Here is a 23,378-nt window from a genome sequence, read left to right as displayed (position 1 = left end):
GTATATATGGGGTTCGCTGCTGGGGGCCGGTCCATCCCCCTCCGCTTTTGCAGGGGCCGGGTTCCGAGTGGACAGGCCACAGGTCGGCCAGAGCAGATTCCTGCTCCGGGACCGGGAAGCGAGGAGGTCCAGGGAGGCGTCACCCCCCAACCCCTCCCAGGTCGGCCCCCTGGGATCCAGGCTGAAAACTTGGCCAGCGGGAGCGTGGGGTTGGGGAAAGCTTGTCATCAGCCCTCCAGCCTCGTCTTTCCACACCCCCTAGCTCTCCCTGGCACCCCCTCATTCTCTCCCTCCTGCAGCCGCCAGGTGCCAACGTTATTTCCCCTTCTCTTCTAGTCTTCCCACCCCTTACCCTCCGATCCCCCGCCCCCCCCCCCCCCCCCACCCCCCCACCCCCCAGGCAGATCTCCGCTCGGGAAAAGCTTTCATCTCAATCCTTTACGCCCCGCTCTAAATGTTAGACCCGTGTCCTTTCCCAGAGGCACTTGGATGGTCAAGCCTCGTCCTGAACCGTGGCAATTGGCGACAGGCAACTTGGTTGACAGGGATGGTTTGTGCGTGGGAGGACCGGGCGGGTCTGTCCCGGCGCCCCCTGAAGGCAGCTTGTGGGAAGTGCAGCTGAGGCTCCTGGTCCGCGGAGTAGACCGGCAGTGATCAGCTCGGGATGGGTGATGGGCTAGGCCAGGCTGCAGCGCCAGCTCTGCAAAGTTCTGGCCTGCTCCTCAATGCGCTTGAGCCACGTGACGTTTTAGAGCCAGGCGGTGCAACTTTTGCTCCATTTCTGCCTCCTTCCAGAGGAAGAGGAGGGCTTCCCTGGTAGCTCAGTGGTAATGACTCCCCCGGCCAAGCAGGAAACGCAGGTTCGATCCCTGGGTGGGGAAGATCCTCTGGAGCAGGAAATGGCCACCCACGCTCGTATTCTTGCTTGGGAAGTCCTATGGGCAGAGGAGCCTGGTGGGCTGTAGTCCATGGGGTGGCAAAGAGTTCCCCGTGACTTAGCTGACTTAGCAAGGGAACAACAACAGAGGGAGAAGGGTGCAAAGAATTAGCCAGGACTTTCTGAAATGGTAGCCTGACTCTAATTTGCATACTTCTTTTGGCTGTTAGGAGGGGCGGTACAAGAGAGAGGAAACTGAATGCTAAAACCTAGGATGGGGAGAAATTACAAAATTCCAAGTGATCTGAACTGATCCTCTAGTTTCCTCACGCTTTTCCGAATCCCATGGGCAAAGATTGACTTGGCCTGGCCCACGTTAGCTGGTACCTTCTGTTCTCCCCACAGCAGAGAACAGCAGCGTCTGTCCCCAGCTGATCCATCCAGACTACTGTGACAGAGATGAATTCCCATGACCAACTACCAAATGGAACAAAGTGGAAAAGACCAGTTTTTAAGGTCTGTTTCATAATTTTCTTTACATTCCTCTTTTTTTTATTTCCTTCTGTTTTTTTTCCTAATACTGTGATTGTTCTTCATTCTACACATTAGAATCACTGGGGGACCCTTTAAAAAGTAGTGATGCCTAAGCCATATTCCCTGATACTCTTTTTTTCCGAAACAAGTGACATTAAAATCTTTTTTGTTTGTTTATTTTTGGCTGCACTGGATCCTCTTTGTTGCTGCTTGCAGCCTTTCTCTCGTGGTGGCGAGTGGGGCTACTCTTCGCTGTGGTGTGAGGGCTTCTCATTGCGGAGGCTTCTCTTGCTACAGATCAGAGGCTCTAGGTGCTGAGACTTAGTAGCTGTGGCGTGTGGGCTCAGTCATTGCAGCGCATACGAGCTTAGTTGCCTCGAGGCATGTGGGATCTTCCCAGACCAGGGATCAAACCCGTGTCCCCTGCGTTGGCAGGTGGGTTCTTAACCATTGGACCACCAGGGAAGTCCTCTCTGATAGTCTTATTGATAACATTGGTCTGGATGGGGTCCCCCCATGGAAATACCTTCAGGTGATTAAAGTCTCTGGTGGGGCTGAGAACTGTGGCTGTAACATCTTTATACTCATCACATCGGTTCCCATCATGATGTCTTTGCTTTTGAGTTTCCTCCGCCTGGAATGCCCCCCTCTTTTCTGTCTGCCTGTTGACCGACCGCTTCTCCTGTGAAGTACAGTCTTATTCGAGAGAGGAAAGAAGCAAAAGTTGTGGTCTTGAGCTGGGGAAATACTACACGTTTGTCGCACATAATGTTTCTATGTGACGACTAAATGGTCTAATACCAGAAGTAGGTGCAATCAGAGCTCAGAGGAGGGAGAAGTCAGGGAGGGCTGGCGCAGTCACGGGAATTTGTGTTGAGGAAAGGGCTGGGCTGAGCATCCATGGGTGTTGGGGTTTGGAGACGGAGGCAGGGAGGATAGAGGACGTCAGGAGAGGGATGACATGAGCGAATGAGTAGAGGCTGAAATGATCTGGGCATGTGCTGGGGACAAGGAGAAGGTTTGCTTGACTAGACTGAAAGTTCAGCCCGTCCCCCTCCTTCAGCCTTTCCCTCATCCCCACCAGGCTTCCTGGAGCTTCCTCGTGGAGTCCACCTCATCAGGAGTTGTTTTGTACTGTTTGGTCATTTTCTCTTTCTTCCTTTCTTGTCTTTCAGGCTTTTATTTAAGGGCACTGATCCACGATGGATTTTAGATCTTGTTGGATGCAGCCACATCCATAGACGGCCCGTACTTGTCAGAAGCAGTGATCTGCTCCCCTAGTATATCTCTTTCAAATTTGTTGTCTTCCGCTGCCCAGTGTATTTGAAGTTTTTAAAATTCCGTACCCCACCAGAACTAGTTTAGAAGAGCCCCAGACCAGGCCATCTGCCGCGTGCTTCTGACACACTCCTCTAGTTTCGCTGTACTAGTAAGAGGGAAGACTTGGCAACAAGGGCTGGGTTCTTGGCTTTCTTTGACTCGTGCTGTGCAAGGCATTCTTCTCGTAGCCTTTTGTCTTCTTCACTTTCCCCTCCCTCATCAGACCCAAAGAGATCACTGTCATCACTATCTTTACTCTCTGGAGCCCCACTTTCTGTGGTGTCTTTCACACCAGCAGGGCCATACTTGCCCAAAGCTTTCTTCACTCCTGGCAGGTTGACCTTTTCCTTTTCGTAAGATTTGATGTGATTGTACCACCATAGGTCATGGCACACGGTGGCAGGTGGTGGGCCCGAGACGGCTTCAAATACTGCCGTGTCGGCTTGTGATGGTGTATGTCTCTTGATGTAGATTTTGTCTGCTGAGTTAGTCATTGAGCACCTGGAGGCCGATGGGGCATCTTAGGTTTCCAAAATCCAAGGCATGCGCTGAGGGGGGCCTGGGCAGCAGTGGAGGAAAAGAGGAGCTCAGGCGGTCAGCACCAAGTGCTAAGAAGAGAAAGGATGTTCGGTCAGTTTCATGTGTGTATCTCCAGACCCCGCCAACAGATCTGTAAGCAACAGGAAACTGGGACTGTATGTAAGTTGGGGCTTCAGTTCAGTTCAACATACTACTTATTGAGTGCCACTTCTGTGCCAGTTCTAGGCTTTTGGGATTCAACTAATCCCAAACAGAGGATCTAACTCATTTGAGCCGAGATTCTAGGCAGGGGTGATACAGACAACAATAAACACTATGAATAATATATATAGGTAAATTACATAGTCTAGTGAAAAGTATAAGTACCAGGGAAAAAAGAAAAAGAACAGGACAAGAGGAATCAGGAGCAAGTAGGTGAGTGTGCATGTGTGTGTTTGTGTGTAAAGTTATTAAATGGAAGGTGTTAAATGCAAGGTCTGACAAAGTCTCATTGAGAAGGTGAATAGTGACCAAAGGCTTGAAGGAAATGGGGGGTGTGCCCAAGTGGATCTCTGGGAGGAAAAAGAGCTCTAGACAGCAAAAAGATTCCTGTGTTGCAGCAGGCCTGGCCTCTTGAGTAGAAGCACAGAGGCCGTGTGGATGAGGCCCAGTGATGGAGGAGACAGTGATGGGAGAGGAGGCCAGAGAGACAGCAGGGATCTGGACCAGGCTGGGTCTCAGAAGCCACCCTGTGGGCTTGGGCCCTTGCAAGGTTTCGGGCAGATGAGTGACATGGTCTGAGTGATGTTTTTAAAAGACGTCTTGGGCTGCTGGATTGAAATAGACAATGGGGTTTGGGGATAGAGCATTGGCAAAGGTATGGCCAGGAAGTCCATCATGAGATCAGTGTTTCCAGACACAGCCGAGTCCACGCAAGTCAGTGAAAGAGGACCTTCAAAGCATTCACATGGGAAGGCAGGGCATTATCGTATGTGTGATCAAGAGCATCATTAGAAGATGCCCATTATTTCGATTGGGCTTCCCGGGTAGTTCAGACGGTAAAGAATCCGCCTGCAATGCAGGAGACCTGGGCTCGATCCCTGGGTTGGGAAGATCCCCTGGAGGAGGGCATGGCAACCCACTCCAGTATTCTTGCCTGGAGCATCCCGTGGACAGAAGAGCCTGGTGGGCTCCAGTCCACGGGGTCGCAAAGAGTTGGACAGGACTGAGCGACTAACACAACAACATTATTTAGATTCTTGACCGGACTGAATAAGCCTGACCATCCAGCTTGGCTTCAAGAGACAATTCTTTCCTTTGGAATTGCCTGGTGGTCCAGTGGTTAAGACTCTGGGCTTCCCCTACAGGGGGCACAGGGGTTCGATCCCTGGCTGGGCAACTAAGATCCCACATGCGGCACGGTGCAGCACCTCTAACCCCGAAAGGGACATTTGTCTCCCCAAATCAGCACCCACAACTTTGTCATTGCCCGTAAGGTATGTGATGGGCTTTGAAGGTGATTTTAAAAGAGGTTCGCGGCATTTCGAGCGAGGTAAGAGAATAGAATAAAATGTATGTCATTCCAAAGTATCCATTCTGAGTGGGACAGTATTTTGATGTCTAAGCCCTGTTAAGTCTGTTAAAAAAAATTCTGCTACTTTTATAGTATTTCTTCCTCTGTACTCCCCCCTTCTACTGAGCAGGGGCTTGGCACTCAGCACGCAGTACACTCAGTAAGCACTTGGGGAATGGAATTAAGCCTTGGGCATGCTGGTATGTGCTCATTTGCAAGGCAGTATTAAAAATTCCATTTGAATTTCCAAATCCAGCTAGTTTCAACTGGGCAATGTATTTTTTTTTTCCCTTGAAGAGAAGTGAGACCTGCATATTTAAAAGAAGTTCTTTACTTCCACCCCGCCTTCTCTGCCCTCCCCTTCCACCCACCAACGAGAAGCCAAGGTGACCACTTTCTGTTCAGTTTCTTACAAGTCCATTTAAAGGAACATGCAGCCAGGGGGTTAATCAGTCTGTCACCCGGTCAGCAATATTGCTGAGCGGTTTCTCTGAGTATTAGTCACCAAGAAAGGATACCAAAGAAATAGAAACCGTCAACTTTGTCCTCATGTTGCTCCCAATCTGCCTAGGAAACCAGGAACCATGAAGGCAATAAGGACATTTACAAAGAGACGCCTGTGGGCGATTCCAGGAAGGAGACTCCTTATTGCCAAATGTGCGTGTATCATTGTAAATCCCTCAATAACACCATGTTCGTTATCCCCATAACGATCCTCTGAAACAAGATCACAGTGTCCCAGCTGGAAAGAACCCATCTTATCCGGACCATTCCCTCTGTGAGCAGGAAACCCGAGGCCCAGGTATGTGAAGTGTGTCACCCTGGGTCACCCCGGGAGCAGGAGGGGCTGGGACCAGGTCTCTGGGCTCCTAGTTCTTTCCTAAAGTTCAGAGTGAGAGGAAGCTTGATGAAGCTGGGAGAAAAGCTCGATTTGGCAGGAGGAGAAAGAACAGGCAGCTAGGGGGAAAAGTGCATAACGGTTTGTCATTTCACAGAGGAGGGGTCCAGGCGGGGGAGATGTACTGGTTCATCTGAGGGGTGTGGAAGGGGAGAGAGGGGTCATAGCAGGGGGACCCCTGGGTCCAGAGTCACAAGAATGTTAGCTTTTGATTATTATTTTCTGAGGCTGACCCTTCCGCAGCTGAAGGGGGTTGGAGCGTTCAGGAGTGCCAGACTGAACGAAGGCCAGCTGGGCGGTGATGACATGGCGCGGGCCTCAGTGATAAATGGGGTTTTTCACATGGGGTGTTTCGGTCCCAACCACTGGGCTGGAACAAAGACCCCTGACCAGGGACACCCAAGGGAGAGATTCACCTGGTCCCGTGACCCACACGCTTCAGCTCATAGCGGGGATCAACTGGAGGTGAGCCTTGCAAAGCCATCCAGCAGGGGCCTTCCCATTGGAGCAAAGCCTGAAGACTGAGTCTGTCCAGCTGTCTGGTCGGGTCCCTGCTCCAAATGGAAAAAAAGCAGCAGGACCTATGCTGGTGATTCTCTGCAGTGTTCTGGCCGTGGTTCACTGGGCCGTGGGGAGTGAGACGGGTTGAGGTGGGAACCCGGGTCTTTTACGATGAGCAGCCCTGTCAACAGCCCTGCCAGGGGACTTGTTGCTGCCCTGAAAATAGTTTAATCAATACTGTCTTTCTAGATTCCATATATATACATTAATGTACAATTAATACTTATTAGCTAATAAATAATGTATTAATTAATATACAAAAAATATTTATTATCCTCTTTCTGACTTACTTCACTCTCTATAATAGGCTCTAGGTTCGTCTACCTCATTAGAACTGACTCTAATGCATTCCTTTTTGTGACTGAGTAATATTCCACTGTATACACGTACCATAGCTTCTTTATCCATTCATCTGTCATGATGGACATCTAGGTTGCTTCCTTGTCCTTGCTGTTGTAAATAGTGCTGCAATGAACATTGGTGTACACGTGTCTTCTGCAATCCCACTACTGGGCACATACTCTGTTTGGATTTTCTGGCCCTGAGGCATGTGGGACCTTAGGTCCCCGACCAGGAATCACACCTGCACCCCCTGCGTGGAAGGTGAAATCTTAACCACAGGACCACTAGGGCAGTCCCAGGGCCCACATTCTGAGGAGCAAGCCTTTCAAAGGGAATTCATGTGAGTCCAACTTTCTAAAACCTTCGCCTGGAGAACAGCCTTTCCAGCTCTTTCTACCTGAGGGCTGCCATCTTTCGGAGTACTCGGCACATTCTCCGCCTTCTCTAGACATCTCCAGCCCTTCCTCTGAACCGACCTCTCCTCTGAAGGCTGGTGGCCCTGAGCATCTGTGCTGCTCCTTTCGCTTCAGCATCCGTGGTCCACAGTTCTCCTATACTTGCTATTTCCCCAACTCGATTTGCAGCTATGGTTTCCCCTCCCCGCTGCCTCCCTCTGTCTCTGTAGAGCCAGGATTCCATGAGTCCAGAAGCCCTGACTTGATCCGCCCTCTTGGAGCCTGGACCTTCTCTCCTGTGCTCTTTGTCACCTTGCTCAAGTGGCCCCAAGGATCCTTGGTGGGCGCCATCTCTCTGTCCCTGTTGCCCAGGACTCTGTTTCTGGAACAATAGGATGGAGTGTGTTCCTCTCCTAAGAGAGGGCTGAGTTCCGGAATGGGGGTAAGAGTTCCCTCTTGGCAGAGCTGGGCCAGCCCAGTCAGGCGGCCAAGGGACCATTGATCTGAGTCCAGTGAAAAAGTGGCTTCTCGGGAGCCCTGGATCCAGGCCCACTTCCAGACAACTTCTTCTTTCAACGCGCTTTCGTGTGTTTTAACTGCACAAACACGCCCGTTCCCAGCTGTCCCTGAGAGACGGGGATGGTGGTGGCGGTGACCACAGCAGGGGTCAGAAGGAGGGGCCGGTGGGGAGGGCGGGCTGGGGGCGTCTCGCTGCATTCGAGACCTTTCCGTGGTCAGGGCTGAGGTGATACTGTGGGTCTGCAGACACAGTCGTTCAGACACTCTCTGACTCCTGCAGAAACTGGGGGACGCCTGTGAAAACACAGACGTGAGTGTAGGGCGAAATCACACAGACATCTCACCTCTTTCTTCTGCCTTTTATACCTCCCTCTCATTTTCACACACACACACACACACACACTCACTCACAAACACTTAACCAATTAAGTCCGTCGAGCGCTATTTGCGGATGATGGTGTGGAATTGTGCCGGAGTCGTGTCCGGCATCATTAAATGTCAGCATTAACAATACGGCACTTGGCAATCAAGGCCGCTCTGTGGCTCTTAGTCATTAATCACCATCTGACAGTCCTGAATTGGAAACGAGGAGCCTGTTCACATGTGCTCCATGGACCCAGTTACCCTCTCGGTAATCAGTCTCGGAAAACTTTTCTTTGCCTCTCTGCCTGTGAGGGCCCCTGTCCTGGCGAGGGGGCGGGGGTCCTTAGGCTGAGCCCCTCTCCTCCCCTTCTTCCCCTTCCCCTCCTTCTCCTCCTCCAGCTGCGGAAAGGAGCCCAGGTCCTAAAAAAACAGGGGAGAGAGGAGCATATTGTTTTTGGCCTACCCTTTCCCTCTTAGGCCTGTTTTATGTAGCCTTGTTTTTCTCTTTTGGCCCCACGGCCAGGAAAATTCTTTTTCTCCCTGAAGAAATTCTGAAAGACAGCAGGGAGCTCAGTTCTGTTCCAAAAGCTGGTGGGGTCAGTTCGTCAAGTGCGTCCTCAGGTGTGGACCCATGTCTGATAGATGGGAGGGGGGGCCACTTGACGAATTTGGGGGATCGCTTCCAGCCACGTGGGCCTGAATTTCCATGGGTCTTCTGGGTCCCTTGGCAGAATTGAGATGGAGGACTGTTTCTCCTTGGGGTCCAATCTCAGCACCTCTCTGCAGCCGTATTCATTCATTTGTTTGTTCCGGAAATATCCACTGAGGGCCTGTGATGAGTCAGGCATGGACTGGACCCTGGGGCGGCAGCGATGAACACGGACCCGGGTCCCTCCCTCAGGGTGGCGGCTCTGAGTGGGTGAGATGGCGCTCAGAGACAGAGTCTGCGTGGCCCCAGGCTTGTTCTCTGTCGGGGAGTCTCTACCTCTGCATCCTTGGTGCGTGTGCTGCAAGCCTGCCGGCTCCTCCTCGGACACGAGCATCTGGGAAAATGGTCATATTCCAGAACTTTCCCATCCGATGTCTCGTTCTCAGCAGCCCCTGCTCTCTGCCAGGTGGGGGCTGCTCCCCAACAGGTGAGCACTGATGTCTTCAGACATGTTGCCTTCCCTCTGGACCCCTTTCACAAACACATCTAATGATGTCTTTTCAGGATTTTGTTCCTTAACTCCAAGGAATGAGTTGAGTGGGGGGTGGATTTCAGCCACCGTGGTGAGCTGGTAGAAGAAGCAGGTCAATGACGGCCTCGTCCCCATGTGGGTCTCCTCTGCCTGCCCTGAGGGTTCACCACTCCAACCAGGATCCCCAGGGTGACCGCCTTGTCCCCAGGACCACGGCTCCTGCTCTGTGGTGACGAGAAGGAAAGACTTCACGCATCAGGGCGGACTGTGCCTTCTTTCTCTCGTCCCTGCGGGCTCTGTCTGTGGTCCCTCCTCCGGGTTTCACCCCTGGGTCTCCTCTCTCACCCAGCTGAGGACTTCAGTTCATAGACGCTGACCAACACTTAAGCCCTTTTGCTGTTTTCCAATTAAATAGAATTTAGCAAACTTTCACTGACTGTCTGCCACATACCTGGAGCTGTCCCAGGCACTCAGGGAGCACAAAAATGAAGGAAAGATCCTTCTTGCCTTTAAGGAATTTATGGGCTGGTGGAGGGCTTCCCAGGTGGCGCTAGTGGTAAAGAAAGGGAAAGTGAAGTCGCTCAGTCGTGTCTGACTCTTTGCGACCCAGTGGACTGTAGCCTACCAGGCTCCTCTGTCCATGGGATTTTCCAGGCGAGAGTACTAGAGTAGGTTGCCATTTCCTTCTCCAGGGGATCTTCCCAACCTAGGAGTCGAACCCGGGTCTCCTGCATTGCAAGCAGACGTTTTACCATCTGAACCACCAGGAAAGTAACCACCCGCCAATTCAGGAGACCTAAGAGAGGCAGGTTGGATCTCTGGGTCAGGAAGAGCCCCTGGAGGAGGGCATGGCAACCCACTGCAGTATTCTTGCCTGGAGAATCCCGTGGACAGAGGAGCCTGGTGGGAGTTGCAAAGAGTTGGACGTGACTTAGCATGACTTAGCACGTTTGGAGGGTGATGAGGGGTCCTTTTATAGAGAAGAGCTAGAAAGAGGATAACATTAAGGGGCTCGAGGGATTCAGAGCGAGGGAAACCTACAAGTGGCTAGGGTCAAAGGACCATCGAACTCGTGGGGAAGGGAAGAAGGAACATCTGGTCTGTGTGGGCTGTTTTGTGGCAGACTTGAAAGCCAGATTAAAGGTTTGGCCCTAGGTAGATAAGACCCATGGGTTTCCAAGAGTAAGAAACACACCGCTACCTATTTCATCAAAAATATATCTTTCAGAAAGAGAGAAGGCTGAGTTAGTTCCCCCTCGAGCTTTACATTCCAGGCAAGAACCATGTAATTATAGGTTGACTTGAGTGATCACCAGTTGAATTTTTGTCTCTATCAGCAGCTGTCCATGCCACAGCTCTGGGAGCTAGAAAAACCTCGAAGCCCTGTCCCGGGGTGTCCCCGTGACTCTGAGAGGTCTTGGCAGCGCCAGCTCTACCTCCGTCTCCCTCTGGCTTGCGCAGGTTCGCAGCCCTGCCTCGCTCCTGCCTCGGGCCCTGGGCGTGAGGTGACTGAGTGGTCTGGTCTCTTACCCCGAGCATCCCTTCTTCTCCCAATTCATCCCCTCCTGGTTCTTCCAGGGTCCGGCTGCATTTTTGTCCTTCCGTGGGGGCCCAGCTACAGGGGATGGTGTCTGCACGGCAGGGGAAAACTGGCTGCTGATCGGGTGTGGACTTCTGAGCCCGAGACACTCTCCCTGCCTCCCTGCCTGACTGTGCTCAGCCTTCACGGCTCAGCAGCAAGGTCACGTTCCTAGAGACTCTCCCCAACCACCTTAGTTCTAAACGAGGATTCCTTGTTACCCGCTCTTTGTACACACCATGAAGCAGTTTGTCATTGCTGCTGCCGCAGTTTATAGTTATTTTTTCAGAGGTTTATTTGTTCGACTGTAGTGGGCCCTGTTGCTGCACTAGGGCTTTCTTTAGTTGTGGAGAGCGGGGGCTACTCTCTAGGTGCGGTGCTCAGGCTTCTGCCTGCAGGGGCTTCTCTTGTTGCAGGCTTTTGAGTGTGCAGGCTTCGAGAGTCATGGTGCGTGGGCTCTAGAGCCACTGGCATGTGGGATTTTCCCGGACCAGGGATTGGACCGGTATCCCTTGCATTGCAAGGTGGCTTCTTAACCACTGGACCACTAAGGAAGCCCCTCAGTTTATAATTACATGCTGATTTTGTTTAGTTTTTCCCTGCATTAGTTTGTAAGCACCATGAAGGCAGGCGCTGAGTGTCGTTTTGCTCACAGTTGTACACCCAGAGTCCAGCCCCATGCCAGGTATGTCTCAGGTGCTCAGGAGGTGATGTGGAATGAACGCCTTGGGTCCGTCCCATGCCTGGATGATGTCAGAGCTGGTTGGGCATTTACCCAGTGGCCTGCTACTGCTGCTGTTAAGTCACTTCATTTGTGTCCGACTCTTTGTGACCCCGTGGACTGTAGCCTACCAGGCTCCTCTGTCCATGGGATTCTCCAGGCAAGAATACTGGAGTGGGTTGCCATTTCCTTCTCCACCCAGTGGCTGAGGGGTAGGGAAACTATGGTATTTCTCTCTCTTTTTCAGAAGGAAAGGGAGAGCAGAAAATGGGAAGTGAGCAGCCGTGAAAATGAGTGAAATAGTACCGTTTGCAGCAACGTGGGTGGACCTGGACATGATCAGACTGAGTGAAGTAAGTCAGAGAGAGACAGATATCATACAACATCACATATGTGCAACCTAAAAAAAAAAAAATACAAGGCAACTTATTTACAAAATAGAAATGACTCTTGCAGACATAGACAACGAACTTATGGTTACTAAAAGGGAAGTGGAGGAAGGATAAGTTAGAAATCTGGGATTAACAATATACACACCACTGTATATAAAATAGCTAAACAATGAGGTCCTACTGTATAGCATGGGGAACTATATTTAGTATCTTGGAAGGACTGATGTTGAAGCTGAAACTCCAATACTTTGGCCACCTGATGTGAAGAAATGACTCATTGGAAAAGACCCTGATGCTGGGAAAGATTGAAGGCGGGAGGAGAAGGGGACGACAGAGGATGAGATGGCTGGATGGCATCATTGACTCAATGGACATGAGTTTGGGTAAACTCCAGGAGTTGGCGATGGACAGGGAGGCCTGGCGTGCTGCAGTTCGTGGGGTTGCAAAGAGTCGGACATGGCTGAGCGACTGGACTGAACTGAGCTGAATAACCTATGATGAAAAAGAATCTGAAAAGGAGTATGTGTATGTAACTGAGGCACTTTGCTCCATACCTGAAACCAACACCACATTGTAAATCAACTATATTTTAATAAAGAAATGAGGCGTGAGGAGGGTAGGCATGACTTGGCATTCTTGGGGAGCCCCCCCACCCCCACTCATGATCTGGCCCCATGGAAGATGCTTAGCTTGTCCAATAAGAGGTGCTGGGAGATGGCCCTGGTTTCAGAGACTAGCTTCTCCTTAGATGGAGTCCCCAGACTTGGGAGCGTGGCTTGAAAAAGATAGCTATGGAAGTTCCAGAAAGAACCAAACAGCCTGTTCCTGATCCCAACTGCCTTCCACCAGCCTGTTCTTAAAGGCTTCTGAGCTTGGAAACCCCAAAGAAGTTTTGGGGACTATTCTTCTGCCGTACCTGTGGACGAGCCACAGTGTGCTGGGGAGATGGGAGAGGAGAAGAGGAGGGAAGAAAAGAGTTCAGAGCAGGGCTGGCCTGAGGGGAGCAGCAGGGGTGGTGTTAGTGTCCAGGGTGGATGGGGGCACACCCACTTCCTCTTCCCCCCCTTTCAAGGGATCTCCCTGCTGTGCCGGCTTGAGGGTATGAGAGCTGAGGAAGGCAGGGCAGTGGGTGAAGCCCTCAGTGCATGCGGGATGGAGAGGAGACCCTTGAGCCCAAAGGTGGTCCTCAGCCAGGGCTGGGGCGCTGGGATTGTATTATGTCTCCACGATTGGTGGGCGTGGGGTGGGGGATGCCAGCAAGTAATGTTGATTTTTTAAATTTGTTTTTAATTGGAGTGTAGTTGCTTTACAATGTTGTGTTAGTTTCTACTGCACTGCAGCATGAATCAGCTATAAGTCCACATAAATCCCTTCTCTCTTGAGCCTCCTTCCCACACCCCCCCACCCCGCTAGGTCATCAAAGAGCACTGTGCTGAGCGCCCCACGCTCTGCAACAGCTTTTTGCTGTTGTTACTGAGTGACTAAGTCGTGTCCAATGCTTTTGCGACCCCGTGGACTGTAGCCCGCCAGGCTCCTCTGTCCATGGGATTTCCCGGGCAAGAATACTGGAGTGGGTTGCCATTTCCTCTTCCATACTGCAGCTTCTCACCGGCTTCCCACCAGCTATCTATTTTACATGTGGCAGTATTAACATGTGTGTATATATAAATGCTACTTTCCCAATCCAGCAGGTAGTGTCTTGAGACCGAGGATACTAACCTTTCTGCCCTACATGGGAGACGCCTTCCCAGTCGGGAATTGTCCTGTTCCCAGGGTCCCATCTGAGAAACACTGAGATGAGAGAAAGATAAGGACTTAGATGCTTCACTCTTGGGGGTGTAGGATGCCCCGTGGTTTCCATCCGCAGAGCTCCTGAGATCCACGGGGAGGGGGAGAGTGGACAGGCCCACCCCTGACCATGGGGGCGTGTGACATGGTGCTCAAGGACAGCCTGGGTTGCCACCTCCTCATCTCCCCTCTTCAGCCTATCTGCGCCCCCCACAGCCTGCAGGGCTCCCCAGCAGGCCTTGCGCACCCCGCCCTGGGCCTCACCAGCTGTGACGTCTAACTTTGTCCATATGCGGGGCTGCTCCGGTATCAGAGAAAGGGGAAACAGCGGAGAACTAGAGGTGGGTGTGGGCGGAGGTGAAGGGTAGCCGTGGTGGTTGGAGGTGTGTGTCTGATGGTTTGGCGAGAGGCTTTTTTTGGGGGGGGGGTTGTGTTGCTGGGAAGGGGGCGGTGCTGGGGGAAGTGGATGGCCACAGGCTCTGGCCTGTTGGGAGGACGCCATTGGCACCCGGAGAAATCCATCCAGCGGAGCCAACCCTCATTAATCATCCGGGCGGCTGAACTGCCAGCTCCTTTCAAGATCTTTCAAGAAGGGTTTTCACCCAAAATAGAGTTGAAAATGTGCTGGGCCCTACTCAGGATCCCATCAGTCTGGGCATTATGGAAAGTGTCGGGCGGCCTGTGACGGACAAGGCCCACTCTGTTGCAGGGGTCCTGACTCCCACAGCCTGTCATATCAAGCGCCTGATCAAATTTGACAGCTTCATTTGTACCTACAGAATAGATAAAAGGGGCTGTTCATTGAAACAAATGGAGGGGAAGGGGTGGGGGAGGGACGGGAGGTGGGGGGGAGAGGGGGCGAGTGCGTGCGGTGCTGGGGGGATGGATGGCACTGGGGAGGGGGCGGGGGAAGGCCATGGTTATAGGGGCAAGGGGGTGCCAAGGAGGATGCTGCCAAGAGCGGTCTCTCCTGCAGCACCACCAGAGAAGGGGGAGACAGGTGGGTCTCAAGAAAGGGGGTTGGCAATGGAGACCCCCACCTGTGAGGGTCACACTGAGGGGCTCCCCAGCCCCTTTTGGGGGGCTCCGGGCCCCGAGGCTGTAATTGGAGCCAGGAAGCTGGGCCTGGAGCAGGAGAGTCCGGGGTGACTGGCTGTGATGCCGGGATGTGGGCCAGCACATGGGAGGCGTGTCTCAGCTCCGAGCCCCGAGCTGAGGTTAGTGGGTGGCCCCCAGCACTGACTTCCTGAGGGTTACATCCGTAGGTGCCTCTGTGTTCCTTGCAGATGGCAGCTGGTTGGCGTGGGCTGGAGGACGTCCCCGTACCCCTGGCACAGTCTGGCTTTGGCTTTGTTGAGGCTGCCCCACTGGCCTGGAAAGATCCCTTCTTCCTCCTTCTGGGGGGTTTAGTGAACAAGGGAGTCCTCCCAGACCCCCCCAGAGTGCTCCAAATGCCTCGCAGTCTTCACGGCTCCGCTTCGTTTGTTAATGTCAGACTTGATGTCCTGTTGTTAGTGTGTGTTTATTTTCAGTTAATTTTAATTTAATTTTTAAATTTTGGCTGTACAGGCTCTTCAACTGGGGGCTTCCCAGGTGACGCTAGTGGCAAAGAAACCACCTGTCCACACAGGAGATGCAGGAGATATGGGTTCGATCCCTGAGTCAGAAAGAGCCCCTGGAGGAGGGCACAGCAACCCACTGCAGTATTCTTGCCTGGAGGATCCCGTGGACAGAGGAGCCTGGAGGGCTGCAATCCACAGAGGATGCAGAGAGTCAGACAAGACTGAACGACCCAGCACACAGGCACAGACTCTTGGTTGTGGTGTGGGGGCTTCTCTCTAGTTGTGGCCCACTGGGCTTAGCTGCCCCGAGGCACGTGGGATCTCCGTTCCCTGACCAGGGATTGCATGCACTGGAAGGCAGATTCTTAACCACTGGGCCATCCGGGAAGTCCTACTAGTATGTGTTTGTCCTGGTTCTCCTACCAGATCGCAAGCAGTTTGGTGCGAGGGTTGGGTGTGTGTGTCTGACGCGTCTTCTGTCCTCTAACAACATTTAGCACCCATAGCGGGTTTTCAAGGAATGTTCCCACAGGAGACTCCACAAGGCTCAGTGGTGACATCGGGAAGCCAGCCTGGGGCCAGGGGGTTCACGGTTCCTGTCTGACCGCTTGTCTTCAGAGGAGAGGGTCAGAGGTCAGCAAGGCTCTCCCTATCCTGACCCCGCCCACCTGGCGCCTTTGGAGGACTTAGATGCTCCCTTCCAGGCTGATGCAGCCCAGGCCGGCGGTCACGGGTGGCCCCCGGAGACCCCTCAGGCTCCTGTGGCCGGACAGCTCTGGTGACAGGAACATAGGTGCCTGGAATCAGATAGACTTGGTAGGGGGTCTTAGCTTTTCTGCTACTGACTTGGTGACGTTGGGCAAGTGTGTTTAAGAGTAGATTTACTGCAGAGAGGAGGTGCTAGGATTAAGTAAAACCTTCTATGGAAAGTACTTAGCACTTTTAGTGCCTGGCATACAGCAAGCACTCAATTAATGTTCGAGAAGGAGGAAGGCCGGGTCTGGCCCTGTTGTCCAGAACTTTTTCCTTTGAACCTAAAGGACATCCGGTTGATGGCACGTGTTTGTTAGTGACCGTCGATTCTTATCACTTTGAATTGATCCTGAGTTTTTTGTAAGTTTCACAGATGGAAACTTTGCCTGAGTGCAATACACAGAAGTGCAGCGCACGTCTACCCCTCTTGTCAGGAGCGGATGTTAAGATGCTGCCTCAGGGTACTTCCCTGGTGGCCCAGTGGTTAAGAATCTGCCTTTCAATGCAGGGGACGTGGGTTCGATCCCTGGTCAGGGAACTGAGATCTCACGTGCCTTGGAGCAGCTAAGCCAGCATACCACAACTAGAGACCCTGTGCCACAATGAAGATTCCATATGCTGCAGCTGAGACCCGATGCAGCCAGATAAATAAATACATAAATATTAAAAATAAAGATGCTGCTTCAAGATTACAAGGTATGTGGAAGGTCACGAACCTCTTTGAACTTCAGGATCTCCTAGCCCTGGGATGTCTATCCTACCGGAGTGAGGTCAGCCATGTCCGGCTAAAGCATTCCATCCCAGTGTCTTTCCTGTAGACTTTCTCCAGGTGAACAAGGCTGTGTGAGCTTGGAAGGGCTTCTGTCGGGGAAGGTCTGGGGAAGCAGGTGGAGGTGAGGGAGTGAGGGGGAGGTGAGTTCTGTCCTGGCTTCCCCCCAACACACTTTGTGGCCCGTGGCAGTCTCTGCATGCCCTCATCTCGCCAGAGAGTTAGTTTTGCCCTGCTTATGGGAAGGGCAGGGTGAAAGCCGGTCAGAACGCTCAGAAAGCACCTGGGGGGGGTTCCCCTCCAGCTCCCCACTCCTTGTGGACACAACGGAGTGTCGGTGACTTGTCCTCGCAGTTAGGACGGGCCAGAGGATTATGAGCAGAGGTTATATGTGTCATTTTTGGCCTCAGCTGTGTGACTGTTCATGCCAGCGCTCCCCCTGCTGAGACTGGCGGGGACGTCAGGGGGCCTGGTTAATTATGTGCAACACTGTGATGCTTTCCGAGGTTCACCTTGGTTAGACTGAACTGGAGTCTTAGTTATTTAATCAAACTCTGCTTCCAAAGGAATTCTGTGGATGTGATTGAAGTCCCTAATCAGATGACATTTAAGTAGCTCAAAAGGGAGATGACCCAGGGTGAGCCTGACCTAATCAGTTGAGCCCTTTAAAAGACGCATTCCTGAGCTCAGAGACTCTGTAGGGCTCATGCTGGTAGAGTTTCAGCCTACTTGTGATCTTGACTTCCTGCCTGCCTGAAGAATTTCCAACTTGCCACCATGATTGTGTTAAGTCAACACCTTACAATAAGTGCCTTGCTATTAATATATTATTGGTTCTGCTTCTCTGGTCAAATTCTAATTTATATGAGACCCTTGTCAACCCATGATGGAGATGTAGTATAATTGAAAAATAAGCTTTTGTTGTGTTAAGCCCCCCAAATTTCTGTGTTAATTTGTTACTGCAGCATAATCTAGCCTATACCAACTTTTGCAATAGAATTAATAAATCCTGAGTCCATCATATCTTAATTAGCTTATCTGTCTATCTCCTACTAGAATGAAGCTCCTTGAAGCTAGGGCCAGGGTCTCTCTCATCTTTTTAGTGCCCAGAGGAGACCACAGTACCTAATGTGCAGTGGGCACTCTGGAGTGTTTAGCAAGTGAGTCAAACTACTGCACTCAGCAGTGTCTCAGCTCTTGGAAGAAGGACCCATGTACTTTCAATTGCATGGTGTCCAGTAGGGTCCCAACCCATGTAGACACACTGGCCAAGACATTCTGATGGGACAGTTCCCCTTAGTCTATCCATCCGCAGCATCTAAACCCACTTGGGTACAAAGTCTGAAGCTACTGGCTCAGTGCAAAGAGTTTCAGAGTCAGGACTGCAGTTGTATCCTGATTCCACAGCCCTCTCACTGTGAAATCCTCAGCAATGTCCTTAACCTCTCCAAATTCTTTTTTTCATGAGAGTGAACTGCAGGTTTGTTGTAAATATTAAATATTTAACAGAGCCATGGCATACACAGAATGATGCTTATAGAGATGCCACAAGGCAGCAGTCCCCAACCTTTCTGGCAGTAGGGACTGTTTTCGTGGAAGACAATTTTTCCATAGACCAGGTCGGGGGGATGGTTTCGGGATGATTACAGTGCATTACATTTATTGTGCACTTTATTTTTATTACTATTTCTATTACTATTCCATCAGCTCTGCCTCAGGTCATCAGGTATTGGATCCCGGAGGTTGGGGACCCCTGCTCTAGGATATGCCTGGCTTATTGTGTATTTGTTTGGTTCTGCCTGTATTTGAAGGTGTCAAAAGTGAGAAGGATCAGTGTGACTGTGTAGTCATACCATTCCCTTCATGGACTGGGTACAAGCCTGTATATAACTCACACCACACACACACACACACATTCACACATCCACCTACCCAGGAGAGCAAACAGGACATGGGGAACATGCAGCGACATCTTCCAAATGAGTTTCCATTCTAAAATCTGGCCTCTGATTTAAGCTCCAGGAGGATCATTTTATTTTATGTTCCAAAGAGCGGTGGAGATCCCCACCGCCCACTCAGAGCAAAGGTCCCCCACTGTGGTTTGATTTTCCTCTGCCTTTCATTTCTTCCCTCGCCAGTTCCATTTTCCAAAAGCAATTGGCTGTAGGCTGTGAAAAACAAGATTCTTTATGTAGACCTTGGTTTAACCTCACACGATTCTCAACACTATTTAAAATAATAATGTTTGACCCACTTAAGCATCCAAGCAGCCTCTGAAATACCGGCATCACTGTATCCTCAGCATTTTGTCAAATGAACAAAGTATTTTAATGCTTCTTTCTTTCCCTGGATGGCAAGTTCACATTACAGTATTCTTCTTGTGGACCCTCCACTGGCCCTCCATCACGGAGGTGAAATCACATGGTTTCTTTTTCTGGATCTTCCACGTTTACTGTCCTGATGGGAACTTCAGAATTGCATTAGACTGAGGACCACTGTCAGAGCCAACTCCGACCAGCATAGTGCAGCACCCCGGAAACATTTAAAAAACTCACAGACGATTTCGGTTAGAAAGAGCTTAAATGTGGAGGAAAGGGAACTCTTGTGCACCCTTGGTGGGAATTAAATTGGTGCAGCAACCATGGAAAAGAGTATGGCGGCTCCTTAAAAACCTAAAAATAGAACTACCATATGATCCAGCAATTCCACTCCTGGGTATATATCCAAAGAAAATGAAAACACTAATTCAAAAAGATACACGTATCCCAATGTTTGTGGCAGCTCTATTTACTATAGTCAAGATATGGAAACAACTCAAGTGTCCATCCACAGATGAAGAGTGGATAAAGATGTGGTGTACACACACACAGACACACAGACACACAGACACAGACACACAGACACAGACACAGACACAGACACACACAGACACACACACAGACACACACACATATACACACAGACACACACAGACACACACAGACACAGACACACAGACACAGACACACACACAGAGACACACAGACACACACACACACACACAGACACACACAGAGACAAACACACAGACACACACAGACACACACACATATACACACACAGACACACAGACACAGACACACACACAGACAGAGACACACAGACACACACACACAGACAAACACACAGACACACACACACTGGAATACTACTCAACCATAAAAAAGAATAAAATCCTGCCGCTTGTAACAATGTGAATGGACCTGGAGAGTATTATGCTTAGTGAAATAAGTCCAAGAAAGACAAATCCTCTCTATTACCTCTTATATGTGGAGTCTAAAAAAAATTAATGAATGTATAACAAAAGAGACACACAGAGAACAAATTAATGGTTACCAGTGGGGAGGGAGAAGGGAGGGCAAGATGGGAGTCATGGAGTCAGAGGTACAAACTGCTATGCATCAAACAGATAAGGTATGACGATATATTTTACAGCACAGGGAAATATAGCTATTCAGTTCAGTTCAGCCGCTCAGTTGTGTCCAACTCTTTGCAACCCCATGAACCTGCAGCACGCCAGGCCTCTATTATTTTACAATAACTTTAAATGGAGTACAATCTATAAAAACATTGAATCGCTATGTTGTATACCCAAAACTAATATATTATTGTACATCAACTATACTCAACTAAAAATAAATAAAATAAAATGCTTCATGATTAAAAAAACGCTTAAAGATGATAGGGACCAACAGTTGCACTTCAGAAATGGGAAAAAAGAGACTCAGAGAGATTAAGTAACTTCTCCAAGGTCATACAGCAATAAGTTTCAGAACCAGAGCAAAATCCAGGTTTTCTGGCCCCTGCTTCAGTGCTCTTTCTAACTATATGTATGATGACTACACTTTCTGGACTTACCAGGGGCCAGGGTGTGCCTCTGTTGACCTTGAATCTGGGGATGACCGGGGGGAGGCAGTTTCCTTCTCTCTCTGGACTGCAGGTTTTGAATGTCTTCTTTGTTGGTTTGGGGCCCTGGAGACTGCGCTGAGGGGAGAGTCTTTCATCTACCCCCTCAAGCTACCAGAGGACACTCACACCCTGGGTCTCCGTTTTGAATCATATAGTCACTTCATTTCCACTCAGCTGGCAGGTTCCGTTTCTTTTCTCTTAAGAGGTTTCCCAGCGCCTCTGTGATCCAAACCCACCAACAGCTTTTCCTGTCTTGGGAAGTGTTAATAAAGCTGGCGATAGGCCACTGCCCCTGGGAAAACTTATAAAGGCACTTCATCTAGGAAGAAGCATAAACCATTTCCAGGTCTGGAAGGTGCAAGCTGGTTAAGGGAAGCCTGTTCCTTGTATTACAAGGGCGTGGTTCCCGGACCAGGGATCGAATCCAGGCCTCTGCAGTGAAAGCAGCAAATCCTAACCACTAGGCCCCCAGGGAACTCCAGGGAGCCTCTCCTTTGATCTGCTGGCTTAGAGCTCTGGCTCAGCCTGCTCATCACCATGGAATGAAGGCCTCATCCATCTTCCAGCTTTCAGAAGAGGACAGGACTGAGGGGAACTGGGGAGCCTCCCAACAGGTCAGGGCTCCCATGGGAAGGGAGCCCCAGCAAGCTCTCCCTCCAGCTGCTGCAGCCCAACCGCTGATCTGCACAACTAGCCCCTTATTATAAATGGTCAAGTTCCCCACTGTCTGCACTACACAACTGAACACTTACCAGATCAGCATAAATGCAGTGGTATAGAATTCTATCTCATTCCCCATCTTGTGACTGTGTCTTGTCTCCCCCAACTAAACTGGGCAGAAATCTGGTCTGAGTCTTCTTCTGTGTCTCCTGGCATCCGGCGTTGCACTGGTCACATAACAGGAATCCCGTAACCTCTGTTTGCCTTGGTGATCCACCTCCTGGAAGTCTGACTCTCCAACACCAGGTCTGTATTTTCAAGCTGCCATTTCTGTGCTGGTCATTAGGTACATCATTTGTCAAAACAAACTGTGCAAGTGGAATGAAGTCAATATCGCCTACTTTTTAAAAGTTGAAATCAACCATGTTGTGGTGGTTTGGTTACTAAGTCGTGTCCGACTCTTTTGTGACCCCATGGACTGTAGCCCGCCAGGCTCCTCTGTCCATGGGATTTCCCAGGCAGGAATACTGGAGTGGGTTGCCATTCCCTTCTCCAGGGGATCCTCCCGTCCCAGGGATCGAACCTGGGTCTCCTGCATTGGCAGGCGGATTCTTTACCATCTGAGCCACCAGGGAAGCCCCCAAATGAACCATGGGGCTCCATCAATTTCCCGCAACCCCCCTGACATTGTTCCCACCCCTGGACGGCAGGGCGGCTTCGATTCTGTTTTTAGCTTGGCCGAGCCCATCGGCCCCCTCTCCGGCCTCCCCCCTCTGCTGGGTGCCTTTCCTGTCCTTGGACTCCGTGGCTGACAGCTGGTTTGGGGGGACGGGAGGAGAGGATGCGGGCATGCTGAGTCTGACAATAGGGCGGGCTTTGTCCAGGGGCCAGGGTGCGCCTCCGCTGACCTTGGAACTGGGGACGACCGAGGGGAGGCAGTTTCCTTCTCCCTCTGGGCTGCAGGTTTTTAATGTCTTCTTTGTTGGTTTGGGGCCCTGGAGACTGCGCTGAGGGGAGAGACTTTCGGCTGCTCGCTCCCTCCCGGACAAAAACGGTGCATGCTTTTCCTGTTTAAACAGGGCACAGTTGTGAAGTGCCCTGACTGCACACACCGAGGCCCGGCAACGGCTGCAATAAATCAATAGGAAAATAGAAGCTGCCAGTTAGACTAAACAAGTGCATTTGCAAAGACGGCTAGCTCTCATTAATCACTCTGACAGTCCTAAAAACACATTTCCCCTTTAATGACTGTATTTGGATAATCAGTGCTTTTTCCTCCTCAGTCAGAGTTTGAGTAACAGACAGCTGGTGTTATTACGGGCCATCGGGGAGGGGGTGTGGGGTTTAGGGTCGAGGGGGAGCCGACCACTGGAGGTCTCCTCGAAGGGGCCGGGCTGCCATGCGATAATGAGGGGGAGCTTTTGTGCTGCTATTGATGGCTCCTGGGCAGCCATGTGCAAGTTCCTCCCCAGACTTTGACACCCACCTGCATTCTGTGGACACAAAAGCCTCAGGGGGCGGGGGTGGGGTTTTGGCAGGGAGGGGTTGGCAGGTTTCACCTGGCTTGGGGAGGAGGCAGCCAGGCGAGGAGCTGGGTCCATGTGATCTGGCTTTGTTTCTGTGAGGTGACTTTGGCTTTCAGGAGGAAAGTTTGAAACCTGGGACATTCCTCTTTATAAATGATGTAACACATTAATGCACAGCGCATTATGAAAATGGTAATTCAAACCCATAGTGCTCCAAATTAAACCATACATTATCGGATGCACTCAACCATCTATTTCGCAAAAAGACAGGATGAATGAAATCAAGTCAAACAGAAAAACTGGAGTGTAGCTTCCCCTGCAGAATGATTAATACAGGACAGAGTCGCGGCATTATTGGAAGACGGATTCCACGGCAACCCAGACATCCATCAGGAAGGGGTTAGTTCATGTGCTGAGAGACACATCCCAAGATGCTGGAGAGGCCAGGACAGCTAGGGCTGCAGAGGATGGAGGCCCCTGCAATCCCACACCTCCCCTGTGGGCTGCAGATTCTCTGAGGATGGGTTTGAGGGGTGACTGGGAAGTTAAAAAACACGCCCCCCCCCCCCGCAATTCTGTTTAGCAATATCTGAGGGTG

General features: G+C 50.9%; 2 long non-coding RNA genes and 1 pseudogene across 3 annotated transcripts; 1 reads left to right on the top strand and 2 right to left on the bottom strand.

Annotated features, from left to right (window-relative positions):
* Nucleotides 1–2,620: 2,620 nt before the first annotated feature.
* Nucleotides 2,621–4,044, bottom strand: LOC122687901 (annotated as a pseudogene).
* Nucleotides 4,045–4,401: 357 nt separating this feature from the next.
* On the top strand, nucleotides 4,402–15,186 carry LOC122687881. Of its 2 annotated transcripts, none has more exons than XR_006339253.1 (3): nucleotides 4,402–5,625; nucleotides 11,630–11,735; nucleotides 15,132–15,186. It is a non-coding gene; the product is annotated as an uncharacterized LOC122687881 (long non-coding RNA). The 2 variants fall into 2 exon arrangements; XR_006339252.1 differs by lacking the exon at nucleotides 4,402–5,625 and adding an exon at nucleotides 7,712–9,037.
* Nucleotides 15,187–18,680: 3,494 nt separating this feature from the next.
* Nucleotides 18,681–22,192, bottom strand: LOC122687880. The gene is made up of 3 exons (XR_006339251.1): nucleotides 20,544–22,192; nucleotides 18,901–19,113; nucleotides 18,681–18,814 (listed from the first exon to the last, which is right to left on the bottom strand). It is a non-coding gene; the product is annotated as an uncharacterized LOC122687880 (long non-coding RNA).
* Between the last annotated feature and the right edge of the window lie 1,186 nt (nucleotides 22,193–23,378).

Source organism: Cervus elaphus, chromosome 32, assembly GCF_910594005.1.
Source record: "Cervus elaphus chromosome 32, mCerEla1.1, whole genome shotgun sequence".
In the NCBI taxonomy this organism is placed as follows: domain Eukaryota; kingdom Metazoa; phylum Chordata; class Mammalia; order Artiodactyla; family Cervidae; genus Cervus; species Cervus elaphus.
Note: the sequence above shows the minus strand (reverse complement) of the source record. Positions and strands in the feature narration are given on the sequence as shown.